The sequence below is a fragment of the Mus musculus genome, chromosome 6, assembly GCF_000001635.26.
Source record: "Mus musculus strain C57BL/6J chromosome 6, GRCm38.p6 C57BL/6J".
NCBI lineage: Eukaryota > Metazoa > Chordata > Mammalia > Rodentia > Muridae > Mus > Mus musculus.
The window spans coordinates 55,001,870-55,010,314 of NC_000072.6; the positions used below are offsets into that span (position 1 = coordinate 55,001,870).

The 8,445-nt window shown below is 43.2% G+C and overlaps 1 long non-coding RNA gene across 1 annotated transcript; it reads left to right on the plus strand.

Annotated features, from left to right (window-relative positions):
* The first annotated feature begins 250 nt into the window (after positions 1-250).
* Gm38539 lies at positions 251-2,129 on the plus strand. The gene is made up of 2 exons (XR_869119.1): positions 251-760; positions 1,912-2,129. It is a non-coding gene; the product is annotated as a predicted gene, 38539 (long non-coding RNA).
* The last annotated feature ends 6,316 nt before the right edge of the window (positions 2,130-8,445 follow it).

Here is an 8,445-nt window from a genome sequence, read left to right on the forward strand (position 1 = left end):
TGTAAGCCAGTGGTTCTCAGCCTTCCTAGCACTGTGTCCCTTTAATACAGCGCCTCATGTTGTGGTGACCCCCAACCATAACATTATTATCGTTGTTATTTCATAACTATAATCTTGCTACTATTATAAATCATAATGTAATATTTTTGGAGATAGAGATTTGTCAAAGGGGTCATGACCCACAGGTTGAAAAACACTGCAAGTCTTATAAGCTAAGATTTAAAGCTTTATACTAATACCTTCGCATATTCTACACAAACCTTATCAAACACGGTGGTATTGCTGTTGCATTATCTGGCTTGTGAGGTTTGACCCATGGCAGGAACTGAAAGTGTATAGACAACGTCCGCATGAGGTTGGGGAGGAATACATTAACATTATACTGAGGCGGCAAGGTCAGTCTGTGTACAAGAGTTTGCCGAATAAGCCTGATGGCCAGAACTCACAGAGAGCAGACCCCGAAAATCGTCTTTGGGGTTCTACCACACACACATCTCTCTCTCTCTCCCTCACTCCCTCTCTATTTCTTTGTGTGTAAGAGAAAGACAGTCAGACAGAAAACAAAATAAAGATTTCATTGTTAAAATTCTATCAGGCAGCCATCTCCCAGGGTGTGTGATGGGTGGCCTGTGTTCTTGTTTTAAGAGTGGCTCTGCTGGGTACTTATAATATGTACTTTGTAAACAGATCCTCGGGTGTCTCCGTCACTATGTACTTCAGGAAGGCTGGACCAGGCTGTAGCTAAGCTCCCCTATTGCAGGTGAGTGGAACTGGAGTGGCAGGGGTGAGAGGGAGAGCCAGCTGAGCAGAAGCAGGCTTCCTCTGCACTGCAGATTGCTGTGGGGCCACTGCTGAGCTGTGCCCAGGCTCTCTGTTTTCACTTTATTCCAAGGCAGGGTCTTATGTTATCCAGGCCCGCCTAAAACTCACCCTGCAGTTAATGCAGCTCGAAGCTGTGATCCTAAGTGCCTGAGACGATGGCCCATGTTACCAGGACCAACTAGGCATTCTTTTTTTTTTTTTTAAATTTGTATTCTTTGTAGTTTGGGTACTTTTGAAGATTTTTGTCTGCTTTTATTACACAAACACACACACACACACATACACACACAGTGGGGAAGGGGATATAGTTCAGTAATAGAGTACAAGGTACTAGGTTCTATCTCCAGACAATAAATAAGTAAAAACCATTAAAATACAGGTATTTGTGGCTGGAGAGATGGCTCAGCAGTTAAGAGCACTGGCTGCTCTTCCAGAGGACCTGGGTTCAATTCCCCGCACCCACATAGCAGCTCACAACTGTCTGTAACTCCAGTTCCAGGGGATCTGATACCCTCACATAGACATACATGCAAGCAAAACACCAATGCAGATAAAATAAAAATAAACAGACCTTTAAAAAGAAAATACAGGTATCACATTTACAATAAGACTTTTTCCCAGAATTTTGTGTCTGCTCTGTTGTCAAGTAGATAAAAGGAGGGCGATGACTGAAGCAAGTGCTCTGAGAGAAACCCACCCAGGGAACACATTCCCAAGGGTAGTGTCACGGAACATGTCAATCAGATAATCAGGCTGGATCCAGTCAGCCCTGCTCTACAGAGGACTGAGTCTTCATCTAGAGAGGCCACCGTTGCTGTGACTACAGGAGCCAGACTTTTCCAGGCAGCTTTAGGAGAGAACCACAGTCTATCTCTTATAGATCCTGCTGCTAACCTTCCCAGTTACTTCCAGAAGGTTCTGAAAGAACCATTTAGCATTCTGTGTGTCATTTCCTGGAGCGTTTGTGCTGGCTAGCTTTTTGTCAACTTGACACATGCTAGAGTCATCTTGGAAGAGAGAGCCTCAACTGAGAATTGCTGCTATCAGATTGGCCTGTGGACAAGCGTATGAGGTATTTTCTTAATTTAGGACTGATGTGGGAGGGCCCAGACCACTGTGATCATGGGGTATATAGGAAACCACCTGAACAAGCAATGTGGAACGAGCCAGTCAGCAATGTCTCTCCACAACGTCTGCACCAGTTCCTGCCTTCAGCTTCCTGCCTTGAATTCCTGCCCTGACTGACTTCCCTCAGTGATCAACTGGGATTAGACCATGGCCGCTAAATAAACCCTTTCTCCTAAGCAGTTGTTGGTCATGTTGTTTATAGCAAGAATTCAAAACAAACTAGGACAATATCGTCAGACTGAGACAGACGTACCAGGATTGATGACTGATATGGCAAGGTCGCTCAGAACATAACACCAATATATCTATTTCTTAGCTCTATGTTTATGGTATTTACAATGTTTTAAATTCAGTTCTCCACAATGAGACCAATTACAATGTTTGATAACTTCAAAAGTTCATAGGAAACCAGTTGAAATAAAAATATAAAGGGAAAGGTGTTGTCTATTGTCTATTGCTGACAACTGCACCGTGAAGCAGACTTACTTCAGTGGAGATTCCAATTTTTTTCCTTGAGTATTGACCTCATTTTTCTAGAAAGGACTTGAAACTCAGTCAGTTGTTAACATCATGTATAATGATAGTTATAACAGTTAGCTATGAACCTAGAGTTCATGTAACGCCTCCATTAAAGGAATTTTAGAATGAGGTCTGGTTTAAGCCTTAGGTAATGTTTTGATTTCTTTGTTTTTGAAGTTAGAAACTATGCTTGAGTTCTCTGTTTAATTAATATGCTGTCAGTCTAACAACTTTTAATTAATAATTAACTACTCTCAGAAACATATGCACTCAAGTTGACTATTTAAAAACCAAAACAACAACCTTTGAAGGTTTCTAACTTTATAATTTAGCTGACCCAGTATTGTTGGCCATCACTTTTAAAAAATTGTTTTTTTTTCTGCATTATTTTCTACCTTCACCTGAACACACCTTGTGATCATAAAGCTACCAAAATGTGGCTTGCTTTTTGTGTGTTAACATCTTACTAGTGCAGCAGTCTGCAGACAGTGTATTGAGTAGCTCAGTAGCAGGATAAATGGCTCACAAAAGTAGCAATGACCCCAGGGAGAACCAGATGAGTTCTACATGTGGAGAAGAAACTGGCTCAAGTGCATTATCCCAGAGCCTCCTGAAAGTGACGTCTTTATGCCCTCAGACTGGGCCCAGGTAACCCTAGCCTTTGGAAATCAGAGGCCAGAAGACTATGGACTATGTAATGACTTCCAGCCAACTTGATACCCTGAGCTACATATGGAAACCTGGTCTTAACAATAAAACAAAAACCGTGCAGATGTTTTATTTGCTTTGCTCTCCTTCACAGTGGTAGAGGCAAAACCTTCCTGTGATTTAGCTATTTCACACCTCGGGTATGTCTCTAAACAGACTGAAAATAACAAGTGTATGCAAATCTCCATAGCAGCCCCACTTGAAGCAGTGAGAGGTCCAAATGACTACACAGGACAAATAAACGATGCGTTTTCATATAGGACTCGTATTTGGCCAGAAAGAGAAACAAAGTGCTTATAAATGCTAAAGTGTCGATAAAGGCAATGCATTGCTATTTAAAAGAAGCAGTGGCTGAAAGTGACTTATTAGATGATTCCAATAATGACCTATCCAGATAGGTAAACCTTCAGAAACAGAAAGCTGATTAGGAGAAGGAAGGATGCCATTAACTACTTAGTGAGTGTGGACTTTAATTTGGGGGTCACAAACATGTTTGGGAACAGGAACGCAGCGATAGATGAATGGTGTGGGTGTGTTAATTGACACGGAGCTGTGTATTTAAAATGGTTAATAGCATGCCATATAAATTTCATCTCAATAAAGACAAGCATCAGAAACCTTCCTTAGTATTTATGAGTCAGAGGAGAAGGCTTGTGGAAACTTGAACACTGATAGTCTTTGATTTCAAGTGGGGTGGGGGATTTAAAAGACTTGATGTGATTCATAGACAGGTCACTCTCTTCCTGTGTATACTGTACTCAGCAAGTGAGAGGTTCTTAGTTTTGAAATGGATGGTTCTAGAAGCCTCACCCCAACACAAAAGTTCTTGGTGGGCATTGTTGGGGAAAAAAATTATTCATTGCCAATGTGTTTGATTCATGGTTGGCTGAAATTGAAAATGTGGAAGCCATAGTAGGCCACTCAGATATGAGAGGCCAGGTACCACCAGGGTAGAAAATGCTTTTGTGGGAGACACACCTGCCTAGAGTCATTCATTCATGGTAAGTATTCAGATTGTGAATAATCACTCACTAGAGTCTCAAATTATCCAAACAATTGATAACCTGCAGTAATGTGTTAGGTAGAAAGGGAAGAGTTGAAAATCTCTGTTTGGTTTGCCCTGGCTCTGCCAGTGGTGGGGAACATTTTAGCACAAGGCTGAATCAGAAATGTTGATGGGTTTTCTGGTTGCATGCCTTGTAGTCCGTTTGAAACTATAGCAGCACTATTATAAAAATGCTCATCAACTTCTGTTAGGCTTTTGGGGGACCCCACTTTTCTCTCTTTACTCCTTTGTATTTCCTTTATGATTGTCAAATCATTTACAAGAGGAAAAGAGTAAGTTGGACAACTTCATGGCAAAGCCCTAATTAGCAAGGAGCACACCTAATTAGCATAGGACACACATAATTAACATGAACAACACAGGCAGGTCTTGCCAGGCTGGTTGAATTTTGAGACACACTAGGGCTCCTTCATTAAAACATTCAGGTGAGTGTCAATATTGATCCTCCTGTCTTGCTTCAAATAAGAGGTCCTTCTGAATTCCAATTACCACAGCCTATTGACTTAGCAAGCTTGGCCCCTCGTGTAAGGTAATTTTCTGTGCTGTCAAGCAGTTAAGAATTTTCTCAGCATACTTAATCACTAGTGAATTGATAGTGACAAATTAGATTATTGCTCTTTGCTGTCCCAAGTCCTCTTGCCATTTTGGATTAGTGTGTGTGGTGTCTGATGGTTGAGCACACTGGTTTGGTGTGGAGCAGGGTGCAGGATGCAGTTTCTCAACTAAGAGTCGGGTAAAAAGGTTAAAGGTAGTAAAGACACTTGAAAAAAGAAAATCATGATGCTGTTGTGGAGCCCTGGGGCTTCCTGGCAGCAGGTGAGTTACCAGGGACATCTCCAGCTCTGAAGAGACTGTTATTAAGGAAGACTGTCTTTCACCTAGTTTTAAAATAACAAAAGATAAGGCAGAAAATAATATGTTTTTCTCCAATTTCATCAATTCTATAAAAGTAATCTCTTACTGGGCAGTGGTGGTGCATGCCTTTAATCCCAGCACTTGGGAGGCAGAGGCAGGCAGATGTCTGAGTTCGAGGCCAGCCTGGTCTACAGAGTGAGTTCCAGGACAGCCAGGGATACACAGAGAAACTCTGTCTTGAAAAAACAAAACAAAAAAAGTAATCTCTTTAGTAGAGTTGTTTTACATCTAGTTTCACCAACCTGTTACAACACAGATAAACTCAAAGACTTAAAATCCAACAAAATATTGACAAGTCCCATATAAACAAACCGAAGAGACTGTGACTGTGACTGCCCCGCCAGGAAGGACAATGGTGGGAAAGGAGAACTGTGCCCTGCCATGCCAGCAGGGTGCTGGAACCATGGTCCCGACAGGTTTGGAGTGTCTCCTGAAATTCATGCTAGGAGCCTGGAAAGCCTGGGTCAGCCAGAAGGGGAACCGACTTGTCTCACGGGAAGGAATCTCACACAGTTCTGACAACCTGTCAGAACTTCTTCAAGGGAAGACTTGGAGTGGAGACAGTGATGGTGGGACCACACCTTGGCCAGAGCTGCACAATTCTACATACATACCTCTGCCCAATATTTCACTTAAACTTCACATCAAGAGTCCAGAGATGGACTTGGGTGCATTATTATCTGCTGTAATGAAATACCCCTTTGTCCATGACCAAAAAAAAAAAAAAAAAAAGGAGGGGGGGACAAAGTGTTTCTTTTATTTCACAGTCAGAGGGTACAGTGGGTCACAGTGGGAAGCCATGGCGGTGGGAGCTGGAGGTCACATTGCATCTGCCATCAGGAAGCAGAGAGCAAAGGATGTGGTTGTCAACTCCCTCTCTTCCTTTTCCTGCCAGTCAGCATGGTCTTCCCACCTCAGTTAACCTAGTCTGGAAAAACTTTCACAGACCTATTCTAAGGCTACTCTAATTTTCAGAGCATCTTACAGGCATGCTCAGGGGCTGATCTATGAAATCCTAGAGTTTGTCAAACCTACACTAAGGATTCACTGAAAGGCTCTGGTCGCATTGAACCACTTTCCTCTACTGAAGTGGAACCTTAAGGGTTCTTTGGAAAGTCAGTTGGATGGTGTTTTGCTGGAGCACACATGAAGAGAAGTTTCGTTAAAGTGGACACGGATGTGAAAGGCTAAGGCAGACTAGTGAAGGAATGTTTCGCTGAAGCAGACACAGGAGAGAGGATGTTCTACTAAAGCAAGCACATGAAAGGACACATGATGAAGGCTTCTTTGTCAACATGCATGTATTGGTCTGCCTTACGTCGTGTAGTTGAGCTGCATTTGTCAGGACTCCATAGAGAGAAACGCACCAAAAGACTGGTAGTGTGCTGCAGTTTGTGCCGCTTCCAAGGACTCGGACTGATTGGATGCACATGCTGAGGCGAGACAGATGCTGAAGCAAGGCACATGGAGGGCACATGATGTATGGAGGGTAGAAATAGGACTCCACAGGGTGACAGAGACAGAGCTTGGCTTGCTGGTACAGCTATGGGTCTCGTGTCTTCACTAATCTTCGCTTCCCTGACAGAGAGAGGCATATCTGAGAACTTCTCCTGGTGTCCTTCGTGATCCCTCCTGCTGACTCATGCAGAAGCCGAGGCCTGGCTGTCTCTGCTAGGTTGTCACTGCTGTTGCTAATCCAACTCTGCCAAACCTGACTGCTGCTGTATCCGTGAGATGTTTCATGAGATGTTCAAGAGTGGATTGAGCTGCTGCTACCTGCCATTCTGTGGACTGAACTGCTGATTTCTAGACAACACAGATGGGAGTTGTTCCAAAGAACCTTTCTAAACAGGTCCACTTCCCCTGTCTGTTTCCTTCTTTTCCACTACCTCTGGTGGGTTGCAAGGAAGGTTAAAACCTTTAAGAACCATCATTAAAAATAGGAATTGAAAAAGTTTAAGTTACACTCATATATATATATATATATATATAATATATATATATATATATATATATATATATATATATATATATATATATATATATATATAGACCAGGTAGCTAAATCTAGCTTGTTAGGGTTGCCAGAGTCCAGTCTCTAACTAGAACCATGCCTGAAACAAAATCAGAAAAGCAGGCTTGTAGAATCAGGCTTGGGAGTTCCCCCTTCTAACTCCAGCTCCAGGGATGCAGAGACGGGAAGATCAGGAGTCCAGGCCAGGCTGTAATACATAAGATCCTGTCTGGAAAGTGAAAAAAAAAGAGAGAGAGAGAGAGAGAGAGAGAAAGAAAATAAGAGAGAGGCATGAGAGAGGAAGAGAGAGAGAGAGAATTTTGGAACCTATAAAGAACTTCACTTTTCTTATCTAGAGAATGTATATTTACTCTTTAAAATTAAGCATTACCTCCTGTCTCAAAGCATCCTTAACTTCTAGTAGATTGCATCCTTTATACGCTATAGTTTACTAATCCATTCCTTTACCATTAAGGAACTTGAGGTTTTCATTTGCACGTTCTTCTCCTATTTGAGCAGAATGCCCAAGAGAACAAAATTATCATCCATTCAATACATACAACTTGGTACACACGTACTGGGTGCTTCCTACATACTACTCCTAAAGCTGAGGGCTTCTCACATGCCACCCGGGCACTCAGTGCTCACCTTCTATCTCTGGCCTTAGAAACATGCCGTGTGATTACTGAGCCGGCATTCAGTAACTGGCTGCCAAGTAATCAAATAGCGAGTGTGTGGAAAGCCGAGTGGATGAATAGCCTCTTTTGTGTGAGGTAGAAAAGGCACTGTGTTACAGGGCAGTCTCAGCTCCCCAGTTTGCAAACAGAGCAGTCACATTAGGAAGAAGTGGGGAGCTGGCATTCTGCAGGACAACACAGCCACGCAGTTTCTAGAAAGCCAGCGGAAAACAGAGGAACTGGGCCGTCCGGCATCTTTAAAGAAACTGTGGGAGAAGGTAGACCTGGTCTGGTTCCTTCTAGGTATGAGCTCTGGTCTCCTCTGAGAAGTCAGAAGTTGCTGCCTAAGTCAGGCTGACTCCCAGGGCTCTGCTGCTAACAGTCTGGGGGTGTGGAACAATGCCTCCCTTTATGGCGGAATGTTTGCTGAGGAAGACAGGCAGCATAGCTTTTCTCTCTTGTGGTAGTCTATCCCACTGCGCGAGTGATGTGTCAGACTCTCCAGCTGCGCAGATCCTTTTGAGCGGGTGGTGGGGGGTGGGGGTGGTGGTGGGGTGGGAGGGTGGGGGGATGGGAGGGTGGGGGATGGGGGGGTG